Below are 25,113 nucleotides of genomic sequence, written 5' to 3'. Positions count from 1 at the left end.
AAGTGGTGAAAGTGGACAACCTTGTCTTGTTCCTGATCTTAGTGGAAAAGATTTTAATTTTTGCCCATTGAGTATGATGTTGGCTGTAGGTCTCTCATATATGGCCTTTATTATGTTGAGGAATGCTCCCTCTATTCCCACTTTGCTGAGTGTTTTTATCATAAATGGGTGCTGTACCTAATCAAATGCTTTTTCTGCATCTATTGGTATGATTATGTGATTTTTGCCTTTGCTTTTGTTTATATGATGTATTATATTTACTGATTTGCAAATATTGAACCATCCTTGCATCCCTGGGATGAACCCCACTTGGTCATGGTGTACGATCTCTTTAATGTGTTGTTGGAGGTGGTTTGCCAATATCTGGTTGAGGATTTTAGCGTCTATGTTCATCAGTGATTTTGGCCTGATGTGTTCTTTCTTTGTTGTGTCTTTATCTGGTTTTGGGATTAGGATGATCTTGGCCTCATAAAAAGAGTTTGGGAGTCTTCCATCTTTTTGGATTGTTTGGAATAATCTGTGAAGAATAGGGGTTAGCTCTTCCTAAATGCTTCGTAGAATTCTCCTGTGAAACCATCTGTTCCTGGGCTTTTGTGTGCTGGGAGTTTTTTGATTACTGTTTCAATTTCATCAGCTGGTATTGGTCTGTTTGGGCTTTCTGCTTCTTCTTCATTGAGCTTTGGAAGATTATGTTTTTCTAGAAATTTGTCCATTTCACCTAGGTTTTCAAATTTCTTGGCATACAGTTCTTCATAGTAATTTCTTACAATCCTTTGTATTTTCGAGATATCACTTGTAATCTCCCCTCTTTCATTTCTGATTGTGTCTATTTGGGCCTTCTCTCTTTTTTTCTTGATGAATCTGCTTAAAGGCTTGTCAATTTTGTTTATCTTTTCAGAGAACCAGCTCCTGGATTCATTGATCCTTAGACTTGTGCTTTTAGTCTCTATGTCATTTAATTCTTCTCTGATCTTGGTTATTTCCTTCCTTCTGTTTGCTCTGAGCTGTCTTTGTTGTTGTTCCTCGAGTTCTTGTAGACACAGGGTTAGGTCGTTTGTTTGAAATGTTTCTATCTTTTTTAGGTAGGCCTGTATCCCTATGAACTTCCCTCTCAGGACTGCCTTGGCTGTGTCCCATAAGTTTTGGGTTGTTGTGAGTTCATTTTCATTTGTTTCCAGAAACTTTTTGATTTCTTCCTTTATTTCATTCTTGACCCACTCATTATTTAATAGCATGCTATTCAATCTCCATGATTTTGAGTGTTTCGGGTTTCTTCTCTTGGGGTTGGTTTCTAGTTTCAGTCCTTTGTGGTCAGAGAAAATGCTTGGTATAATTTCCATTTTCTTGAATTTGTTGAGGCTTGTTTTGTGTCCTATCATGTGGTATATCTTTGAAAATGTTCCATGTGCATTTGAAAAGAATGTGTATTTAGCTCCTTTGGGATAGAGGGCTTTCTATATATATCAGTTAAGTCCATTTTCTCTAGGGCATTGTTCAATGCCATAATATCTTTGTTGGTATTTTTTTGGAAGATCTGTCCATTTTTGATAGTGGGGTGTTAAAGTCCCCCACTATAATTGTGTTGCTGTCAATATCTTTCTTTAAGTCCTGTAAGATTTTCTTTATGTATTTCGGTACTCCTATTTTGGGTACATATATGTTTACAATGTTTATGTCTTCTTGGTGGATTCTTCCCTTGAGTATTATGAAGTGGCCTTCTGGGTCTCTCTTTATGGCCCTTTTTTTGAAGTCTATTTTGTCTGATATGAGTATTGCTACTCTGTCTTTTTTTCATGTCCATTTGCTTGGAAAATTTGTTTCCAGCCCTTCACTTTCAGTCTGTGCAGGTCTTTTATCTGCAAGGTGGGTCTCTTGTAGGCAGCATATGTGTTCTTTCTTATCCATTCAGCTATTCTATGTCTCTTGATTGGAGCATTTAATCCATTTACATTTAAGGTTATTATTGATAGGTATTTATTCATTGTCATTTTCATACCTGTGTTCCTCTCTGTCTCTGTCTTTTCCTTCCTTTCTTTAAAGCAGCCCCTTTAGCATCTCTTGCAGAGCTGGTTTGGTGGAGGTGTATTCTTTAAGACTTCTTTTGTCTGGGAAGCTCCTTATTTGGCCTTCTATCTTAATGGACAGCCTTGCTGGGTAAAGTAGCCTTGGTTTTAGGCCTCTGGTTCTCATTACTTGGAATATTTCTTGCCATTCTCTTCTGGCTTGGAGTGTTTTCATTGAGAAGTCAGCTGATAACCTGATTGGAGCTCCCTTGTATGTTAGTTCCTGTTTCTCCCTTGCTGCCTTTAAGATTCTCTCTTTATCTTGGTATTTTGCCATTTTAATTATGATATGTCTTTAAGTGGGCCTCTTTGGGTTCCTCTTGATTAGGACTCACTGTGTTTCCTGGATTTGTGTGACTTTTTCTCTCATCAAATTAGGGAAGTTTTCCGTCATTACTTTTTCAAATAGGTTTTCTATCCCTTGCTCTTTCTCCTTCTAATATCCCTATTATATGGATATTATTATGTTTTATATTGTCTTGCATTTCTCTTAATCTGTCTTCATTCTTTCTGAGGCTTTTTTCCTTTTTTTTCTCTTTCTGGGTTGTTTTTTTCTACTTTATCCTCCAGCTCACTGATCCCATCTTCTGCTTCATGGATCCTGCTTTTGATTCCTTCTACTGTGTTCTTCAGTTCAGAAATTATATTCTTCATTTCCTCTTGCCCCTTGTTGATAGTTTCTATTTCCTTTTTCATGTTGATATAGTTTGCAGTGAGTTCAGTGTAGTTTCCCTGTAATTTCTCGTAGCTCATTGTGAGCTTGTTGAGCTTCCTGATAATCATTTCTTTGAACTCAATATCTGATAGTTGAGTTGCCTCTATTTAATTTAGCATTATTTGTGAGGCTTCTCCTTTCCCTTCATTTGGGGATTGTTTCTTTGTCTTCTCATTGTTCGTGAGACTCTTCTTGTTAGCCTCTGTTTCTTAAATTGATCTGTTCTAGTTCCCTGGGTTTATGGTGTGAACTTCTGTGGTAGAATACCTGTGAGATTCAGTGGTGTAGTCTCTTTTGGGTATCCCGGTGTTCACAGCTTCTCCCTACTCTTTTTTGTGATCAGTTGGAGGGGTAAGGCAAAATGGTTTAGGACAGCAAGAGAGTATTCTATGATATTTACAGTAGCAGCCAGTAGAGAAGAGATAGGAGATTCTTTGGATATGCATTGTGTTAACGGTGATCTTCCACCCCATTAGCCACTTTTTAAAAATGGATGGAAAGAAGATAAGAATCTTGTTGGGGAGAAAAGGATTGTTAGTTGAATCTAGAAAGCTGTGAGGCTGTGGTAGGTCAGATTCTGAGGTAGGGTGAAAGTAAAGAATAGTAGATAGGTGTAGTGTGTGAGAAAATAGAGTTAACCACTACAGTAATAGAGTTCGGGAAATCACGAAGTGGGCCAAGATCTGGAAGGGGTTTGTGTGTAGTATTTACAATTATGTGGAATAGGTCTTATTTACAGTAATATTAGAGCAACAGTCATATGACAGAATCTATGAGATCTAGATAACAAGAATAGGGAGTATAGAACCTTGAGTAGTGTGCTAATGGAACACAAATGAAGGACAGTAAAATTAGCAATACACTATGAATGAGATCACAGGGGAAAGCTATCAAATAATATGGTATAATCAGCCAAGCAAAGAAGACTATACAGAAAGAAGAGGAATACCAAAATACTATTAAAATAAAAAAATGTAAGAATAATGAAAAAAGGGTAATACAAACATGCAATAACTTGCAGGTTCAAAAAAAAAAGGAAAAAAGCAGAAGATGGAATGAAGAAGAGATAAATTTGGAAAGGAAGGAATAACACTAGAGTGAAAAAAGGGAAGCATAAGGAATTGAGAGATATAAAAATAATAATTAAAAAATAAAGTTACTTAAAAAAGATAAAATCAAACAAACCAAAAAAAAAAAAACAAAAAACCTTTTGTTGGTTTCTAACTGGCCAAACCAGTTTTTCTAGTCTTGCTGGGTCAGCAGGCTGAGGGGCCATTGGAGTGGCTTTTCTTCCTTCCTTCCCAGTCAGAACTCGGAGTACTGTCCCCAGGGTTAGCTTCGAGGTCTCCCCAGAGCCTGTCTGGTGCCTCTATGCAAGACCCTGTGTATGGGTCTGGGCACTCCTTAAGCACACTTTCCCGAGCTCACCCCAGAGGGCTCCGGGATACCAAGGAGTGCCCGCACCTTTTCCAGATTCACTGTGTGAGCTCTGGGGATCCCGAGGGGCACGCATTCCCCGAGTTCATGGCCGGAGCACCAGGGATCCCATGGAGTGCCCCTGCCTTTTCTGTGTTCAGGGTTGTTGGGTCTGGGTCTTCCATAAAACCACACTATCTCTGGGTTGGGGGTGCGGGCGCATGGCCAGGCTGCCCTTGGTCCATGGCTCCAGCTCACACTCTTCTCAGGGCAATGCGTGGGTGCTTGCAGCCCCTGTGTGATTGTCTCTCAGTCCTCACTCCTCTCCCTGTGCCTTCAAGCAATGAGGTCTCCCCTGGGTGCTGCTCAATCCTTGTTTGTCCAGGAAGGGAGCGGTTGATCCAGCTCTCTCACGAGTCCCCTGAGGCAGACCCAGGCCTCGGGCTGCAACCTCCCTGGTCCCTGAGCTGATCTCCGGGCCCTTATTATCCTGAAGTAGTCTCCTTACCATCTGGTTTTTCAATGTCTGCTATAATTTTTGATCTCCAATTTTCATAAATGATATCGTTGGCTTTTTGCTCTGTTTCTCCGCAGATCTGTCAGTTTTTCTCCCATGTGTAGGGGGAAGTAAAATTTGCTCCCTCCTACTGTTACAGAAAAGACGACTCAAGTGGCTTTGGGGTTTTCGAAGTGGAGTTTTATTCACGCATGCAGACCCAGAGGAGACAGATTCCAAATTCTGGGCTCCAAGCTCAGACTGGGGCTGCTTATATTCTTGTTACAAAGGCAGAAGGAGGAGGGGGAAGGAGTGCAGCTGCTGAAAGCGGGCATACAGAGGCAGAAAGTGGGGCTTAGCATAGGACCTTGAGATAACTGCTTATCTGGGAATGGCTGCTCTCTGAGAATGGCTGCTGTTCAGCTATGCCCTGTCACACTACCACACTGCCAAGCTCAGGGTTCTTTTTGTAAGAATTTTTCTGAAAATTAAATAAGATAGTATATGTAGAGTGCCTGACACTGAACAAATGGTAGCTAGAGTAGCTATTACCTACTACAAACTTTTATTAATTGATTAACATTTTTGGACATATTTTATTATTTGGGGAGCCATTTCCCCCAAATAATAATAATAATAATAGTAATACATTTTTTCTTTTTGAGAAGCAATTGTTGATTATAAAAAGGGAAGTCCATAATAATTATTTAAATAAATTCTTCATTAATATTCATATTTCTCTAGGAGAACATGTAGTAGTAATTAATTTTGCTAATTCTTTGATTTATACATTTCATTAGCCCAGATTTATGCTTTGTAGCACCAAACATCCCTCTGTCTTTTGAGCAATTTCACAGAAAAGGAGAATAAGGAAGGTACTGACAACAACAAATATTTGTATAGTGACAGTTAGTAATTTAGATTATATACATTTACTCTTTAAATCCTTCTAAGTCACCCTAAGAATTAGGCATCTCTATCTTTATTTTCCAGATGAGGTAACCAAGGCACCAAGAGCTTAGGTAACCTGCTCAAGGTCATGCACAGCTGGTAAGTGGCAAAACACCAGACCCAGAGGAGCTTTGTAGGCTATAAAAATGTGCATCTTTTATCACATGGTTAGAATATAATGAAATATGGGCAAAAATTTCAAAAAAATGATTTACATACTTAGTGCTTTTCCCTTTTAGATGATTTAGACTTGCCTTGAGACACTGACTATGCGGGGTGAAGGTAGGGGCGAGGATTTTTCTAATTAAGGAAACAGTACAGACAAAAAAAAGACAATTAAAAAAGAGTTCTGTAAACCCAGGTGTCGTGGTCAACAGCAGAACTTTTAGGTAGATGTAAGGTCTGCCTATGGCATTCAATTGGGCCAAAGGCTCATCCCAAGCTGAAGGAAAGGAAGGCCTCCCAAGAATGAAGTGACTCAGTTAAGCTTGTTCTGGAGCATAAGCTCTGGGCTCCATTAACAGGGTGAAAACAACCCTTCAGATTGAACTGTTAACCAGTGAGCGCTGCTGGGCTCCGCCGAGCTTGAGAGAGTGTGGAAGCATGGGATTTGCGATGGCTGACTTTTGTTTTCCATTCAGAAGAGAAATGCTTACCAAGTACTTTGCCCATCTGCTGAATTTGTGGCTATTAATTTAGAACTTTTTTTTTTCCTGAGAACTAGCCTTAAAAATAGTGAAAGTAGGAAACTTTCAAGCAGCTGTTTTCCCTTATGACTACATTCTTTCACTTCTCTCAGCACTTGTCTCTGCACTTTCCTACCTTTCTGTGGAGGCTATAAATGGCTTCATTTTATATAGCCAACTCATGATCCCAAACCGTTCCTGTGGTGAACCTTCAGGACATTCCCTAACCTGGTAAGCAATTCCACAAATGCAAAGGGAGGGAATGGGATCATCTGACACTAGAATCCTATGACCAGTCTTTGAAGTAGAAAGGAAACCTTGTCCTTGTGAGGGGCCTCCCACAGTATGTGTGACAACAAAGGAAATTACTGTGGGTGTTATGGACTATTCAGTGAGTTGTGTTCCCCCCTCCAGATTTGTAAGTTGAAGTCCAAATCCCCAGCACTTCAGAATGTGACTACATGTGAAGATAAGGCCTTTGAAGAGGTGATTAAAGTTAAATGACATTATTAAGTGGGCCCTAATCCAATAGGAAGGGGTTAGGACAAAGACACACACATAGGAAAGACTGTGTGAGGAGACCAGGACATGGCCATCTGCAAGCCAAGATGAAACCAACTCTCTGACAAGTCTTCAGGAGAAACCAACCTTGCTGATACCTTGGTCTCAGGCTTCTACCCTCCAGGGCTGTGAGGAAATACATTTCTGTTGTATAAGCCACCCAATCTGTGGTTCCTTGTTATGCAGCCCCAGCAATCTAGTACTGTGGGTGTTGGGTTTCTATAACCACTCCGGTCACAGAAGGAGACACTTCTACTTGCTCCCATGTTCCCTGTGCTTAGCTACCTTGGCCTCCTCATTGTTCCTTGCATATGCTCTCCACACTGCATGGAACACACCTTCCTAAACAGATTTCTTGATCCTTCCCTTACTTCCTTCAAGCCTTGTTCCAGTCTTACCTTCTCAGCAAGGCCTTCTCTGGCCACGTTACTCAATTACAGCTCAACTACCTCCTACCCTCCCTCAATACTCTATTCTTCTTTATTGCTTGATTTTTCTCTATAGTGTTTATCATCTCCAAACATCCTATATAATATACTTATTTAATTGGTTGACTTCTCCTTTAGAATGTAAGCTCCATGAAGGAAGAGAGTTTGTTTATTTTATTCACTGACATATGCCTAGCACTGGAGCAGTGCTCAGCATGAATTGAGTTGGAGACACTCAAGAAATATTTGTTGAATGAATGTATAAATAGTGCTAACCATCATCATGCATTGAACAATGTATGCCAAATACATGTAGTGATTCATTAAACATGTGTATATATATATTTAATATGTTGAGTCTGATATAAACTGCCTCTTGCATACAATCAAAATATTCCTGTGTGGTTAAAAAGATCGACATTTTTCTCTTTATTGCATATTGTGGGAGTGTGAGAAATAGGCTAAGGAATTCATTCAAAGTTGAAGAGTTGGTGATAAAGGGAAACCCTGATTCTAGACAAAGAAAGATTTGTCTTTTCAAAGGTGATGATGATAAATGGGACCTGGTATTTGCCAGATCCCAACAACTGAGCACGCATTCCGTGTGAAGCAGGGTCTGGCTTAGGGGGCCAGAGGGCAAAGGGACAATATAGTCTACAAGTAGAAAATGCAGAGACAAAATAAAAAGACTGAATTAAAAAGTATAAAATTGTACCATAGTCTAAAAATTGTTACCTTTATTACTATAGCTCTCAAAATAGAGAACATCCTTTGATTAGCTTGTATAATTGTAAAGCAAATATCTTTGAAACACAAAATTCCAATCTCTGTTGCTTTTATGCTTTGTGATTCTTATTTCAGCATATTTAGAGTAGTTTATTGGTACTAAGGTCAGCTATAGTTGTAGAAAACATCAATATCACTGTTAGATTTTTTAAAAAGAAACAAATATAAGTTGAAAGTGTAACAAGTGTGACAAGTGCTGCCTCTACTCTTCATGGGCATTGTCATCTTTTGGAGAACAATGTGGTGGTTACAATCCCTGGGGACAAAACTGAATAACTTAAAGGGGAAATAATATGACTTTGTTAGTTAAACACAACCATCAGGAAAATTAATCAAATACAACTTAACTAAACCTCACTGTATATTCAGACTAAGATCCTTGTCAGTCCTTCCTGAGAAATAAAAGAAACATCTCCCTGATTTGAACATGGTTTCCCTGGAATTGACCTTTTCAAAAATCTTTTCCTTTTGTGGTGTTAAAAATATTATTTTTCTTCTGCTGTTTAGAAGTCCTGAGGAGTCTTAATACCTGATAAATAAATGCTTCATATACAAGTTCCATTTGCCTTTATATATAGGAGAGAGGATTCCCTGAAGTGTCTGAAGATTATAATAATAAATCCATCTGATTCAACCAGGGGAAAGTACTTAGACTGTTTCCAAGAGTCTGCACTTTTCTTCATTAAAAGAATATGTTGTATCATTTTGCTTCGCCATATTGCAGCAGTTATATGTATATTAACATGTAACTATGTATGAATATATATATTTATATAAACATATTCATGTATGTATATTATATTCAAGTATAATGCATGTTTTCTTAAAAATGATGCATTTTCATAATAAAGTCAAAGAATGAAGAAAAGTACAAAAAAAAAGTAATAACTCACATATAGTCACCACCCCCCAAGGGAAAAAATCAGCAGTGACACTTAGTGAACCTCATTCTGCCTCTCGTTCTCTATCCTCTACAGCAGGCTGACATGCCTTCTGGAGTCCAGTGGAACCTCACTGATTGAGATGGGCTGGGTTTAAGAAAACTCACTCAACCCTTGTCGTCCTTAGGATTTTCCACATGGATGTTAAAAAACATTCCTTTGCTTTAAGAAAAGTCAAAGTGCAAGTGAAATGATGAATAAGAGCCAAAGCTCTCCCCATTTCCAGGAACGCAAGAAGAGTGGTGGGAACTGGGGCAAACTGGAGAGGAACGCCCTAGGCCAAGGGTACAGGTGTCTCTCAGGTGGAGTAGATTGTCCTCAAGCAGAAATGTGGCCCCAATGTTGTCAGACCTTCTGATTTATTACAAGATGTGAGACTTGTGTTTGTACTTGAAACCTTCTAATTTTAAAGTATTTTCTCAAAATGGCTTGCAAACATTGTGCAGACTAAATGAAATATGCAGTATAATCTGCTAGCTGATATTTGCTATACAAATAGTTGGATGCATAGGTAGATCTGTGGAAAAGTAACCAGCATATAAATAATTACTTCAAAATAAAATAATCCTGTAGATACTATTTCATTTGTTTAAATCACAGTTTTATTTAAACTTGGCAGAAGAAAAATAAACTGATATTAAAATGAAAAAATTGTTGACCTTCATCAAACATTTCTTTACCAACAAAAATTTCTCTAAACTTAAGAAAAAAATTATAAAAATCATTAAGAGATTGGAGACTTTATAACTGTAATTTAACCATGTGCTTTAGTTTTAGACTCTATGGATTAGCTTCCTACTTTTGGAAAATTTGAGCTCCTTAGGTATTTTTTCTTGCTTTGCCTCAAGACTACCTTATCACCCTTAGTTCACTTTTCTCAAAATTGTAGAGTATTATGATTATCTTCTTTCCTTAGTGCTTCCTCTGGGATGGAGGTGTACTTTACTTAAGAGCCATGACACTTCAGAACCTTCTGTTTCTGTCTCTGGCCACAGCTTCTTAATGTGCATGGCCTAATGCTATGTTCTTTCCTTATTGGTTTTCTGCTGAAGAATTTTTGCCTTTTTAAAAACTAGTTTTTATGTAAGAGGTATCAGAAAAAGTGATTTCTGTAACCTATGTCATTTTACCATATTTATGTGAAAATCTTCTCAAATAAATTTCTAAGTGAAAATATAGTTAACAGCTCTGACTGGGTAGCTCCGTTGGTTAGATTGTCATCCTGATAAGCCAAGGTTTTGGGTTTGATCTCCAGTCAGGGAACATACAAGAATCAATCAATAAATGTATAAATAAGTAAACAACAAATCAATGTCTACCTGTCTCTCTCTCTCCCTGCCTCCCTCCCCCTTGTCAGAAAAAGACAAATACCATATAATTTCCCTCATATGTGGAATCCAATGAACAAACAGAACTAACAGCAACATAGAGATATGTTTTTGTTTTTATTTTAGGTGTGGTTATTAATAATTGTGAGTTTGATGTCATTTTACTGTATATGGTTTTTTATCTTCTTTTTCTTAGATAAGTCCCTTTAGCATTTCATATAATAAGGACCTGTCCTTATCTGAGAAGCACTTTATCTGCCCTTCTATTCTAAATGAAAGTTTTGCTGGCTAGAGCAATCTGGGATTTAGGTCCTTGCCTTTCATGACTTGGAATACTTCTTTCCAGCCCCTTCTTGCCTGTAAGGTCTCTTCTGAGAAATCAGCTGACAGTCTGATGGGAACTCCTTTGTAGGTGACTATCTTCCTATCTCTTGCTGCTTCTAAGATTCTCTCCTTCATTTTAATCATAATGTAATTATGATGTGCCTTGCTGTGTTCCTCCTTGGGTCCAACTTCTTTGGGACTCTCTGAGCTTCCTGGACTTACTGGAAGTCTATTTCCTTTGCCAGATTGGGGAAGTTCTCCTTTATTATTTGTTCAAATAACTTTTCCACTTGTTGCTCTTCCTCTTTCCCTTCTGGTACCCCTATAATTCTTGATGTTGGAATGTTTAAAGATGTCCTGGAGGTTCCTAAGCCTCTCCTCACTTTTTTGAATTCTTATTTATTCATTCTTTCAGTTTGGTTGTTTCTTTCTTTCTTCTGGTCCACTCCATTGATTAGAGCCCCAGTTTTCTTCCCATTACTATGGGTTCCCTGTACACTTTCCTTTATTTCACTTATTGTAGACTTCACTTTTTTTTCCATCTAATTTGTGACCCAATTCAACCAATTCTGTGAGCATCTTGATCACCAGTGCTTTGAACTATGCATCTGATAGGTTGGCTGTCTCTTCGTTGCTTAGTTGTATTTGTTCTAGAGTTTTGATCTGTTCTTCCATTTGAGCCATTTTATTTTTTTTTTTTTTGTCTTTTTGCGCCCATTATGTAGTCAGGGGTGGAACCTTAGGTGTTCACCTTGGTGGGTCAACCCAGTTGCTGGGTTGTGATGCTGTATGTGGGGGAGAGGTCTGAGAGGAAACAATGGCGCTTGCTCTGCTCTCTACCAGCTTTCAGTCACTTCCCTCGCTTCCCAAAAGCAGATTGGACCCTTCTGGTGCTGATTCCTGGACAGGTGGGCTTGTGTACGTTCTAGAACCCTGTGGGTCTCTCCAACAAACTCTCCTGTGAGGCTGGAAGTTTCTCCTGGCACCTCAACCCCCATACGTATTTCCAATCAGTGTTTTGAGGCTTTATTTCCCCATGCTGGAGCCATGGGTTGTATGATCTGTCATGCTCCCTAGTTTTGCCTGGTTTATCTGCATGTGAATGTATGATCACCCGGTCAGCCAGCCACCTTGTGCACCTCGCTCATTCTGCCCACTGCCGTCTTGCACACCCGGGGTTGCAAGCCACTGCTTTTTTTGCCACGACCCCTCTCTACCTGGCTGCCCAACTCTGCCCTTCCTACCGGTCTGGATGAATATGTCTATTTTAACTCCTTGGTTGTCAGATTTCCATACAGTTCAATTTTCTGTCAGTTCTGGTTGTTTTTTTGTTTTTAAATTTTTGTAGTCCTTCTTTTGGTTGTGTGAGGAGGCACAGTGTGTCTACCTATGCCTCCATCTTGGCTGCAAGTTATTATGTTATTTTGCAAAAGCTTTGTTATTTTGATGTAATGACATTTGTTGATTTTTGTTTTGTTGCCCTTGCCCCAGGAAGATATATCCAAAAAAATGCTTCTAGCACTATGTGAGTTTACTGCCTATTCTCTTTTAGGAGTTTTAGGGTGTCTGGTCCTATATTTAACTCTTGGATTCATTTGAGTTTATTTTTGTATGTGGCGTAAGAAAGTGGTATAGTTTCATAGTTTTCATGTATTTGTTCAATTTTTCCAACACTATTTTGCAATACTATTTTCCAATACTACTTTCTTAGTATTGAAGAGACTGTCTTTTCCACATTGTATATTCTTACCTCCTTTACCATAGTTTAATTGCTCATACATGCATGGGTTAATTTTGGGCTCTCTATTCTGTACTATTGATTGATGTCAACATTTTTCTAACTGCGTGTTGAAGAATTTTTAAAATGTGCAATATGTTTTATTCAGGGGCACTGACTTCTTTTCCCTTAGATTGTTGAATAAAAAAAATGACAATAGCCAACACAACAATAGCCTACTCATACCTATTTTTTGCCATATCAGCAAAAAATATATTTTTTGGTGTGCCACACACTATTAGTAATTAGTTTATTTGTGCCATGATATCAAAAAGGTAAAAAATTGCTGGTCTATGTATCTGTTTCTGTGCCAGTATTATACTGTTTTGATAATTATAACTTTAAAACAGTATAAATTTTACCAAAAAAATTATATAAAATTGAGAGCTATATTAAATAGCATGATTCATAAATTCTAAGGTACTTACACAGGTATATCATTAATTTAGCAGTCATACACTACCCTATATCATGAGACTATACTTATATATTTGAGGTAGACACATATATATTAATTTCTTACATTATTCAATGATAACGTCTCCAGTTTGATTTTTTGGAATTTAGTTTTTTAAATCTGAAAGAGATCTTATAGATCAGTGGATTCTTTCATCTTATAGATAATGCAGCTGAAGACTACAGAGATCAATCTGGGGAGCTTTTAAGTTTTTTCATCTCTGGTGTTTAGAATAGTGCCTTCTGTGATCACAGATAGATCAAACTCAACAAGTAGTATGCTGCCTGAAGCAATAGTATTGAGAAGCTGCTGGTGGTCACCAAAGAAGATTTTCACATGTACAAAGCAATCCCTTCCTACTACTTCAAAAGCACACTGACCTGTGCTTGCCTGTGTGTTAGGTGCAGGGTTTCATATTAGATAGAAATGTATGCTTCCAGATTTGGCAGAGAGACATGTACTAGTGGAATAGGGCTTCAGAAAAAGATGCTTCTTTAGGCTTAAAACTACCTGATGAATAGGATTTTCAGGTAAAATTTAATTGCCACTTATTCACAACTTTGAATAAAAATTATATTTATCTCCCTTTGAATGTTTTCTTTTGGTATAAAGTGACTTTTAAAATGTAATTTTACAAGTGTTCTCCCTTCCCCCACTCCACAATGCTCTTGTGGGTTCTTTTCCTGTAAGTGCGGAGGCTGTGGTCAGCACAAATAATGCAGCAGAGTCACGTGTCACAATATCCCTCCCTCTGGATTCAAGACCCTTTCATTTGGCAATTAAAATTGTAGACATGAACATGCAGGTGATGGTCAGCCATAAAATCATGTATATATGTAACTGTTTCCTTTGCAGAAGTAAAGTTACTTAGGAGTTTTTTTTTTTTTTAATCAAGGATGTAATGGTCTATATAAGATAGGGGTGTGTGTGTGTGTGTGTGTGTGTGTTCAACAGAACAATGCCCAACATACCATTGATACTTTACATGGGAAAAAACTAATTCTAGGCATGGAATAAAGTGGATTATCAATAATTTATTTATTTTTGGAAGTTCAGTTCCTTGCAGGAAACATTTGTACACTTATTATATTCCAGAAATAATGCTATACCTCTAGCTTGATTACTCATACCCTTTAACATCCACATCAATTGTCCATAAAAAAATGCTGGCTTCTCAGTTCCTTGACCCCTTCACCTCCAATAATCAGTTGCTCTACCATACCTTTGCTATCTATTCTCAATGTCATACTTCAGGCCTCACAGCATCAGTCATTGCATTACCTCAAATACCCAATTGTGTGGCCCCTTCTCAGCTTATCATCTCCAGATTTTCTAACCTACACTTCCTAATACACTCACTCCAACAAATTTTGAGTCCCTAAAAACTGCTGATCTAGCCATGGATGCTGTGGCTCAGTTGGTTGGGTGTCATCCTGAAAACTGAAAAGTTGCCAGTTGGATTCCTGGTCGGGCACATGCCTGATAAGGGTTTGGTCCCCAGCTGGGGCACATACAGAGGGCAGTAGATCGATGTTTCTCTCTCACGTCAATGTTTCTCTCCCTCTTTTTCTCCCTCCCTCATCTGTACAATAAAAAATTTTTTAAAAAATTTAAAAGACTGCTAATCTATTTGCCTTCTGTTATTTGTTTTAATTTAGGTAAAAAGATGTATTTCAAAGTGGGAACAGTTGTACTATTTTATTTTTTACTCTTATTTCATTATTATTATTTTAAAATATATCATAAAATGTTTCATACCAAAAAGTATAAAGGCAATACAACACTCATATTCATTCCTACCACCCACCTAAAGATATAAAACATTACCAATAGCATTGAACCCCACTATGCTATCTTCCCAAGTGCAACCCCCTGGTTAAACACTGTCTGAATTTTGTACCTATCATTTCCATTCATGTCTTTATTCTTTCATTGGTATATCCCAGTATACACTATTGTTTAGTTTTGCATGCTTTTAAATTTCAGGTTACTATTACCATAATGATTGTATTACTTAACAACTTTTGTTTTTTTCCTTGACATTAAGTGAGAGCCATCCTTGTTGGCCCATAGCTCTAGTGTATCATTTCACTGTCATGTTATTCTATGATATGAATTTGCTGTGGTTACTTACAACATGTTCTTGTTGCTAGACATTCAGTTTTCTAGTTTGTTTGTTTTTCTATTTTACGTGCTGCTACTGTGAACATTTTTGCACATATTTCCTCATGCACAGGCCTATGCATTTCCTCTGGGAGAAATGGTCATGCCAGAGGCTGTACCCATCTTCATATTTTCCAGTGACGTCCAATTCCTTCCAATGCACTTTTCACTTCCCATTAAACAGCTCATGTCCTTGTTTCTTTTCTTACCCAGTTCAGATTTCCTGACCCATTACTAAAATTAGTCCCTTCCATATGTTGTGGCCAGCCTGCCTTTTCTTCCTTTTGTTACTCTCCCTAGCAAAACCCCATCCTTGGCTTAATTCAGTTATTATTCTTTTCTTCCCTCTGATCTGAACCTAGAGCTTAACACAACTCTACTGAGGGACTCACTTCGCCTGTGTGACTACGCAACCCCTGAGCACTCTCAATGCTACCAGGCTATCCAACTTCATTTCCCCAGTCAGTTCCCCTCCCAGACAACTCTCTCACTCCTTTCACTTCTAACTTCCCTCTTCACTCTCAAACAATGAACTTTCTGTTTTTCTTTTCATAATATAAAACAACCAGAAAAGAACTTTAGGATTTTCCTACAGCCCAGTTAATCAGCCTACATGCCCACCACCAAAACAGATGACTTGTCCTTGGTCCTGTCTAAAGCCAACCTCTCTTCTGAGGCACCTCATTCCTTCTCTCTGCCCTAACTAATGGCTTTTCTACTGTAATTTTCTCCATTCCTCCCACACCATTGTTCTCCCTCCTCCCCTCTCTGCTGGACCTTTCTCATTAGCATACAGACCAGCTGTAATATTTTCTGTCTTAAAATAAAAGAGAAATGTCTCATGTTCCTGACTCCCATCTCCTCAATTATCTGCTTTGCTTTATAGTGAACTCCTCAGGAGTTATCTAAACTGATTCTTCATTTTTTCACTCCTATCTCTTTGACCCACTCAGTGAAACCACAATTGCCAAGCCACCAATAATCTCTGTGCTACTAAATCTAATAATGGTCAACTCTAGTTCTTATCAGGCTTCTGACAATAATTAAACCATCAGTCTCTTAAAGTTGGCAGAAGCAGGATCTCTGTTGTTGATCCAAGTCTCAAATGTGGATTTTGGAGTCAGTCCTGCTAGTTCAGTCTGGAATATGTAGCTCTACTTGACTTCACTTGGCTTTCAAGACATTTTCCTGGTTGGCCAGCTCCTCACTATGGCTTCTTCTAAGTCTCTGGATCCTCTTTTTCTTCTGCCCTCTAAATGTTTATGCACCACTGGGTTCTGACCTCTCTTCTTCCATGTGTATGATCAGCCTCCTACAAGATCTCATTAAGCCATTGCTTTGAACACAATTGAGATGCTGGTAACTCCCAAGAGTATATCTACAATCCCCTTTAACTGACACAGATTCTGGGTTGTGCTTGTCCTAAGCCCACTTCTCTAGTCTTACCTTTGTCCACAAATAGTACTACTTTTCACTCAGTTTCCCAGACCACATATTAGGAGTCATCCTTGAGTCCTCATTTTCCCTCATATCCCATTAACAAATTTGTTAGCATGTCTTGTCATCCAAAATTTTAAAATTCCTCCTAAATCTGACCCATTTTCAGGACCTTTCCCACTACCATCCTAGTTCAAGCCATTATCTCTCACCCAAGCTACTGAGGTAACCTCTTCAATGTCTCTCTGCCTCCACCCTTGACTCTATATATGTTTAAAGAACATCAGAATTATGTTTTATTTTTTCTTTTCCTCTTTAAAAAATACCTATTGAGGTATAACTTACATTTACTAAGGTGTTCAAATCTTAAGCATTCAATTCAATTTTGACATGTGTATATTTTTACCCATGAAAGGCCCTCCTGTTTTAGGATATAAGCCACCTCACTCCAGTCAATACCCCCCAAATATAACAACTTGTGTGATGTCTATCATGATAGATTAGTTTTGCTCTTTGAGCTTCATATGAATGGAGAAAAACTGAGTGTGCCTTTTCCTGCTTGGCCTGTTCCATCCTTACATCAGGTCAGTTGCACTTAGCTGTGCCTTGTTATTTTTCCTTGCTGTGTTATTGCATTGTAAGAATATGTCACCATTCATTTATTAATTCCACAGTTGATGAACATTTGGGTTGTTACCAATTTGGGGCTATTATTAATCAATATTCTATGAATACCCTTGTGCCTATTTTTTGGTGGACATAGGCTGTTTTGTTTTTTTAGATATATGCACAGGAGTGGAACTACTTGATCAAAAGTATGTGCGACCAGCTTTAGTAGATGCTGTAAGATGGTTTTCCAAAATGGCTTTACCAACACGTACTCCCATGTAAGGTGTGGAAGTTCTAGTTCCTTCACAACCTCAGTAACACTGCAGTTTCCATCATTCTTTAGAATCACAGTAATCTTTTTCAAACAAAAATCCAAGCACATCTTTTTTTCTCCTGGTGAAAATTCCCAGTGGCTCCTTTTCACACCCAGAACAGGGCTTGTCGTTCAGGCCTTACTCTGTCTCCTCCTCTCTCCCCTGCCTGCCTGCCGGCTTCACTGCCCCATTTGCTCAACCTGTTTCTGCCTCAGGGCATTCTTTCTCCATTCTGTTTTTCCCTGCTGTGCCTTCCCCCAGATATTTCAGTCCCTTGCTCCCTCATTTTCTCTTTATTTTTGAGTATCTCCTTCTTTGAGAGATCTCTGTCTCCTTCTTCCCTCTCATCATTCTCCATCTGTTTACTCTGCCTTATTTTTCTTCACAATACTTATTAGCTCCTGACATTACATCATGTACTTGTTTATTTGCTCATTTTTGGTCTCCCTCACAAGAACGTACTCTCCATGAGAACAGCGACATTGTCTTTCTTGATCTTCACTATATATTTAGTGTTCATTGCTTAGCAGGGTATCTGGTACTTAGCAAGCACCCAACTGCATGGTGAGGGGGATTTTCCTATCCGAAAGTATCTTTTTTACCAACAATTTCATCCCATCAGTTATACTTATAGTCACGAACCTGTTATTTTTCTCTTTTTTCTTCCATCCATATCTATGTTCCTTTCTACTCATTTCTCTTATAGCTTCTCTTTCCTTCCTCTCCCACCCCACATTTCATTATTCGTACCAGCCTTTAGAATCACAGAGGGGTGGAGCATCGATTTCAATGCTGAAGCTCTAAATTGCATTGCAGCAGCAGGGGAGAGAGCAGGGGAATTAACATTTATTTTTTAACATTAAAGACATATGGTGATGCTCTACAATTTATCTTTAGTTTACCTGAAGAGCTTTATAGAAATTTTCCTTTCTGTTCATCTATCTCTCTATCTCATCCTTTATCTCTACACCTTTCACTAGAAATTTCACAAGTCTCTGGAGTGGAGTCTAGCATTCCACTTAACAATAAGCCCCTCTTGCAGTTGGTGCCACAGAACTACACTGTCATTCACAGCGACTTCTGTAAACCTTGATCTCCCAGAGGGAGAGCAGCCGGAGTGGGGATTTGGTACTGGGAGTTGGGAATACATTAGGCAAAGTCTGTGATGAGAACAAAAGAGGCAGATGACTATTCACTTCTCCATCATAGTGGGCAAGAATGCAGCATCCCAGATTTGTCACTGCCTTGGAGCCGGAAGGGGGGGTGTGGTGGGGGAGGGGGATCATTAGCATATTTCCAAAGAGCACAGGAAAGAAACAAAAAATAACATATATGTGGGGGTGAGCCTGTCTGTCCCTTGTCTTATAGAAACACCTGGAAAATATGACTTAACACCCCCACCCATGAGGAAGAGAGAAACCTGGAACTGTTCTGAGATGATAAAAGGATAGAGCTCATTGAGGAGGTCAAAATGCTGCTCCTAGCCTGAAAAAGAGAGAAAAGATCCATCTTTAATAGCAGCTCACTGCAAAGAGTACAATCATCCAGGTAGAATCTTCTCACACTCTCACCATGTTAGACGAGAGGGAAAAGGACATGTGGCACACATGAATATGTGCCAATAGTCAAACAGCATTCCAGGAAGACTAAGGGAAGTCATGTGTAAGGCCCCAGGTAGACACAGGGTTGCACTGAAGTGCAGCCCTTCCCAGTCCCATGTCTATTGCCCAGGCAGAGTGTATTACAAGCTGTATCACTGGTGTGCATTACACTATGAATATGCTCATGGGAAAGTTTATGAACAAAGTTTATAAATAGCACAATTACACAGGAAAATGATTAATTTATACAAGGGCGGATTTATTTTAACTATCCCATTCTATGTCTTAGGGAGTTTCTGGGGTTCTCCAACCAGGAAGTCTGGGCTAACATCACTCTTGCTCATAGTCAGCTTTAACACTGAAGTGCTCATTCTCTGTGAATGACATGACTATGTGTGGAGTATTACTCCCATAACAAAATATGACAGCTCCCTATCAAGAACTACTCCTCTCTTCCCCTTGCTTGGCAGAGGTTGCTTCCCACTGTAGAATCTGAAATTGTCAGATAATCATTTTCCTTGTATATTTTGAAGCTCAGCAGAGGCATGATACTCAATCTCAGCCAAAGAAACTGTAATGTTTCAGAAAAATATCTTCCTTTTCCTAATTTCTAAGGAGATGTTTCTCCTCATTCTTTCCTTCCATGGAAGAAGCATGTGATGCCTGGAACTGTAGCTGCTGTCTTATGACCATGTGGGAACAGCCTCAAAGATCATAAAGATGCTGACCCAGATCCTGGCCACCACCAAGCAATGAACTGATCTGGGAATTGCCTCTTTCTAGGCTTCTTGTTAGTTGAAAATGTGAACTTACCTAAGCCCCCATTTGTCAGATATTTTGTTCCTTGCAGCTGAGGGCGTTAACAGTAAATGACAGCATGTTTGTTATGAATTGTATTCATGAAATGCATAATCACAATTCCCCTTTATAGATCCCTCAGGGATTCCCATTATGTGTAGAATAAAGTGCAAAGTCCTGACCTCGGCCCACAGCCCCTGCACAATCAACCCCTTAACCCCTCCAAGTACTCTCAGGCTTTACTTTATGTTTCCTATCCAAGGTTTCTTTCATTACTTTCTTGTTTGCTGTTGCTGTCAAATTCCTACCTCAGGGCCTTTGCACACACTGCTTAAATCCTATTCCTTCCTCAACATTCAACCTTAAAGGCAGCTCTCTCAAACAGCCTTCTATATTACACAATCTAAAGCAGATCTCTCAAGCTATTCCCTGTGATAATTCTCTGCTCTTTTCTTTTGTGACTACAGCTGACTGGGTGGGCTTCCTCAACATTTATTCTGGTCTCCTTCCAGAAGTCAGGGGCTAAGACTAAAATTGCATTTCCCAGGCTCCCTTGAAGTTGGGTTCTTAAAGTGATAGATTTTCTGTTATCAGACATATATGCAGGAGGTGGTTTTAACACACTCCATGAACAGAAACAGGCAGACAGAAGTTTATTTGTCTGACTGTGGCCCAGGCAGAGGACATGTAATTCTCAGCCTTGACAAAGACAGTGGCTCCCTTGGTGGCCCAGTTCTGCAATATGGTTTGGGACATTGAGCCTGGAATGTTTGCTTAGAGTCTGCTTCTTTAGGCCTCTTTAAAATGTAGAGCTAGCTGTATCCCTTAACACATCCTTCTCTGCTTAAATTGTTTACAGTGGGCCCTGTTGTCTGTAATTAAGAACCCTGACCCATAAAAAAATACTTACTACAATTTGTAATTATATATTTAGTATTACATTTCCTTATTACCTGGTATCTCCAACTAACTTCTATGCTCTGAACACTTACACAGGGTCTGGTATAAGTCTAGAGCTGAAATTAGTTACTGAGTGAATAAATAAGTAAATGATTAAAAAACAGACATTGCATATGAAGGGATTAGAAAAAGTAAAATACTGAAGTCATATCTTTATCTACACATCATATCTAGTGATGTGTAAGAAGCCAGAAGCCAACATTTACAATGAATTTCCAACTTGCCTGTTGGAAGCACTGAGGAATGTGAACTCGTTTATGATACAGGATAGTCATCCTGACCACAACAATTTTGTTTCTTAAGAAATGCAATTTTCCCCAGGGAGATTTTCCTGATCCTTTTCTCTCCCTCCCAACATAGCAAGTCACGTTCTGAGACACTCAGTGCCATGGAATTCTCTGTTAAGTATGTAGCCTCAAGCTCTCTCCTGGTGGTTCCCTGATTAGACACTGGCAGGGCCCCTGAGCTATTAGAGCTGTGAGGGTGTGAACCCATGTCTGGCTGGGCTAATCACTGTTTCCAAATGCCTAACACAATGCCTCACACACAATCAGCATTCTGTAAATAAATGGAGTGTGCTGCATGCTATTTAAACATGCATTTTTGAGGAATTTCATAAAGGACTACAAATAGTGTTATATTTGCACTAATTGGATATCTCTATGTCTTATTTGTATATGTGCATAGTTATAAATTGTTCATGAAATGCATAATTATAAGTGCATAATCCCTGTCTGATACACGTAAAAATGTATTTCCTATGGGCTGCACCCTCCTTTCATTGCAGTGGGCTCTTTTCTACTGTGATTTTCCCCCTAAACTAGTAACAATAGCACATCAGTGTTTCTCTTGCTCTCATTGCCCTCCCTCTCTGTAGCTGGGCTTACTCCCTGAGCCCTCTCTCTATCTGATATTTCCCACTAAAGGCTCATACCTCTGAAGTTACCATTGTTTGAAGTTGTTCCTGGCTCACTGACTCTCAGCAAATATTAGAGAGGAGGGAGTGGGAACTGAGAGGATGGAGGGAAAAGAGAAGAAACTGCATACCTCAGAAAAGCCCTCCAGAAAGACCACCTCCCAGGAAGCAAGACAAAATAGAGGCTTGTGTTTCTCCACTGTAACGAAATGTTCCCACTCACAGGCTGGTGTTGGCTGAAATAAACATGCTTCTGCCATGTTTGCTAGTGCTTAATTCTGTTCTGTTTATTGTTCTATAAATTACATAGGTAGGTATAGATTTTACTGTTTTAATACAATATAATTTACAGTATATGTCATGTGACACACAGTTGACATATTCAGTGAGTAGATCATTTATACAAATAAATAATGTAATCTCTCTTTTCTTTCTATCACTTGTCTGATCACTTCTCTGATGTTTTTAATTGGCACCAATGTCCAAAGTCATTACTGACTCCAACAGAGCCCAGGAGTAGAGAGAGTATTGCATCCTCATTCTACGCCACCAGTAGTTGAGATTGCCTAGTCCTGAAATGCTCTTCTTTGTGACCCAGAGCTGAGGACCCTGCATCTGCTCATGTCTTCCCACCACACCTATTTTCTTGTGTATGACTCCCAACACACACACACACACACACACACACACACACACACACTCCACCTGTCCCTAAGAGTTCATGCTCCCTACAAGTCTGGGAATCTAGAGGGTGCTGTCAGTAGCCTGATGGCACAACACAGGCCTGCAAGGCTACAGGAGTGAAGGTCAAATTCAAACTCAAAGAAAGGGGCACAGAACAAGATGGATGGCACAGAGACCCTGAGCCCCAGAACCCTGAGTGTCTGAGACCTAGGGAAAAAGGAAGGTGAAGGATGGTGGTGAGGAACTAACCCTGTTGCTCTGTTGTGAGTTCATCTCAGGAATCCCAAAGAAACAAATCAGTTTTACCTTGAAATAGCGAAGCCAAGTTTGCCTTCAGGACTCCAGGAGTCCTAATTTTTATAGCTTTACTATTGGCAGTATTTAAGTCATGCAAACCACTCTATGTAACCTGTGTAAATTTTGTTACATAATGATAACATACATACTTGCAGGCATAATATTCACTCAGTGGTGGGCCTTGTATCTCAGTTCCCTTTAACTTTCCACAATCACTTGACATTCCTGTTACAGAACACCCAAGCTTTCATGCTAGACATTGGAAAGATGGCTGGAATGCAGCTACCAGGGAGAGCTGACGCATTGGTATGATGAGCTTCAGGCAAAGCATAAATGGTGACAGCACAATGTTTCTGTAGCAGGGTGAGAAAGGGTAAGACCCTCAGGAGAAAGGAGTGCAGGAGGTTCATGCCTGCTGAGAGGGAGGAAGTAAGGGGAGCTCAGATATTCTGAAAACAAGTGCTAGAGCATTACAGGACTTTCTCCACACCTGTGCCACTTATTTCTCAGAGACAAATGAAAACTGGACAGAGGTACTCCAGATCCTGTATTGTCATCACAAGTGAGCAAATACAGAGCCTTAGAAAACTGTTTCCAAAATGATAATATTTATATTGATATTTACTGAGTGCATATTAAGTGTCTTGCACTTAATTCTGGGGCTACCACTCTGAGAAAAGCTGATAATTAGAGCTCAAGCACCCTCTAGTCCAGTAGGAAGATGGCAATCAGGCAATTTACCCTCTGAGGCAGCACGGATGGATCTGGAGATTATTATGCTAAGTGAAATAAGCCGGTTGGTAAAAGACAAATACCATGTGACCTCACTTGTATGTGGAATCTAATGAACAAAATAAACTGATGCACAAAATAGAAGCAGAGGCATGGATACAGGGAACAGACTGACAACTGTCAGAAGGGAGAGGGGCAGGGGTTGGGGGACTCAATGAAAGAAGACGAAGGGATTAACTAAAGAACATATATGCATGACACACAGACACAGACAACAGCGTGGTGGTGGCCAGCGGGAAGGGGGAGGGGGCAAAAGTCGGGAGAAGGAAATGGAGGGAAAATGGGACATCTGTAATAGTATAAACAATAAAGTAAAAAAAGAAAAAGGAAATCAGTCAATTACCATACAGCCTGGAAACTCTGATTCTTATTCCAGTTTGATACACACCTTCATCACATCCTATAGTCTCTTCAAAATTAAAATCAAACACTAATCTTGTTGGTGATTTGTTTAACAGATGCTTCTCCAGCTACTACTCCAAAAGCCAGGACTGTGTGTCATCTTGCTGACTGCTCTACACCGGTGCATCACCCTGGCAAGCATTTAATAAGTAATTGCTAAATATGCGAGTGAGTAAATGAGTGAAACTGCAAGAGGAGCAAGTGTGGAGGGCTGAGAGACTGCTAACTCTATCCTGGGGGTCAGAGATGCTTTGGAGAAGAAGTGATATGTAAGCTGAAACCTACAGGGAAAATGGTGTTTTTCCAGGTAAAGACAGGGCAACCCCTTTACAGGTCTGGAGGCAAGACCACGTGGCACATCCCCAGGAAACTGAGTACTGCATGCCCCAAGCTCAGAGATGCTGCTGTCCACAGGCCTTTGCGCAAATTAGGAAGCAGTACTGGATGCCCTCGCTAAGCCAACCAATTAGAAAAGATACACTCATTCCAGGATGATTGAGTTTCTCCAGTGCCCACAGTGTTTCTCTCCTGCCCAGGAGTCACCTGCACAGCCAAGCCCAGCAGCCCTGGGGTTGGGGAGGGAGATACCAAGGGATGAGCTAGATCTGTATGCAGGGACAGATGCACAAACAGCTTTTTGGATCGCTGAGAAGTTTGAACTTCATTCTATGGGCAATGATGAACTGAAGAATTTTAACCTGAAAATTTAACCTCTGACAGAAGTTTATGCAACACACATTGCTTCTGCTTGGGTGAGAGGGCAGCTGCAATAGGGTATGTGCCCTGGTGGATCCCATGGTGGGGTGGTGAGAGAATGGGCGGGGAGCAACCAAGAGGCGGGGGGAGCAGAACACCACTTGAACTAGGTAGAGAAGAATCTCCTAAAGAGCCCTGTGAGGCAGACATGGTGGTCTCAGTTCTACAGATGAGAAAACTGATGTTAAGGGAGGTTAAGTAATTCACTCAAGACCACACAGTTTCAAACTCATACCTGGGTGATTCTAAATCCCACACACTTGCACCACAAAGAAAAGAGAAAAATGCTGAATAATATGTCCTTACATAAAATGAGAACATGAACATAAAAAAGACAAATCACTGATTCATACACACATACCTCTACTTCCTCATCTCTATCTGCCCACCTGCCACCCCCAAATGCACACACTAGTAAAATCAAACCTCGATTTCCAGGAAATGCCATCTGGAAA

Source organism: Phyllostomus discolor, chromosome 5, assembly GCF_004126475.2.
Source record: "Phyllostomus discolor isolate MPI-MPIP mPhyDis1 chromosome 5, mPhyDis1.pri.v3, whole genome shotgun sequence".
Taxonomy (NCBI): domain Eukaryota; kingdom Metazoa; phylum Chordata; class Mammalia; order Chiroptera; family Phyllostomidae; genus Phyllostomus; species Phyllostomus discolor.
Note: the sequence above shows the minus strand (reverse complement) of the source record.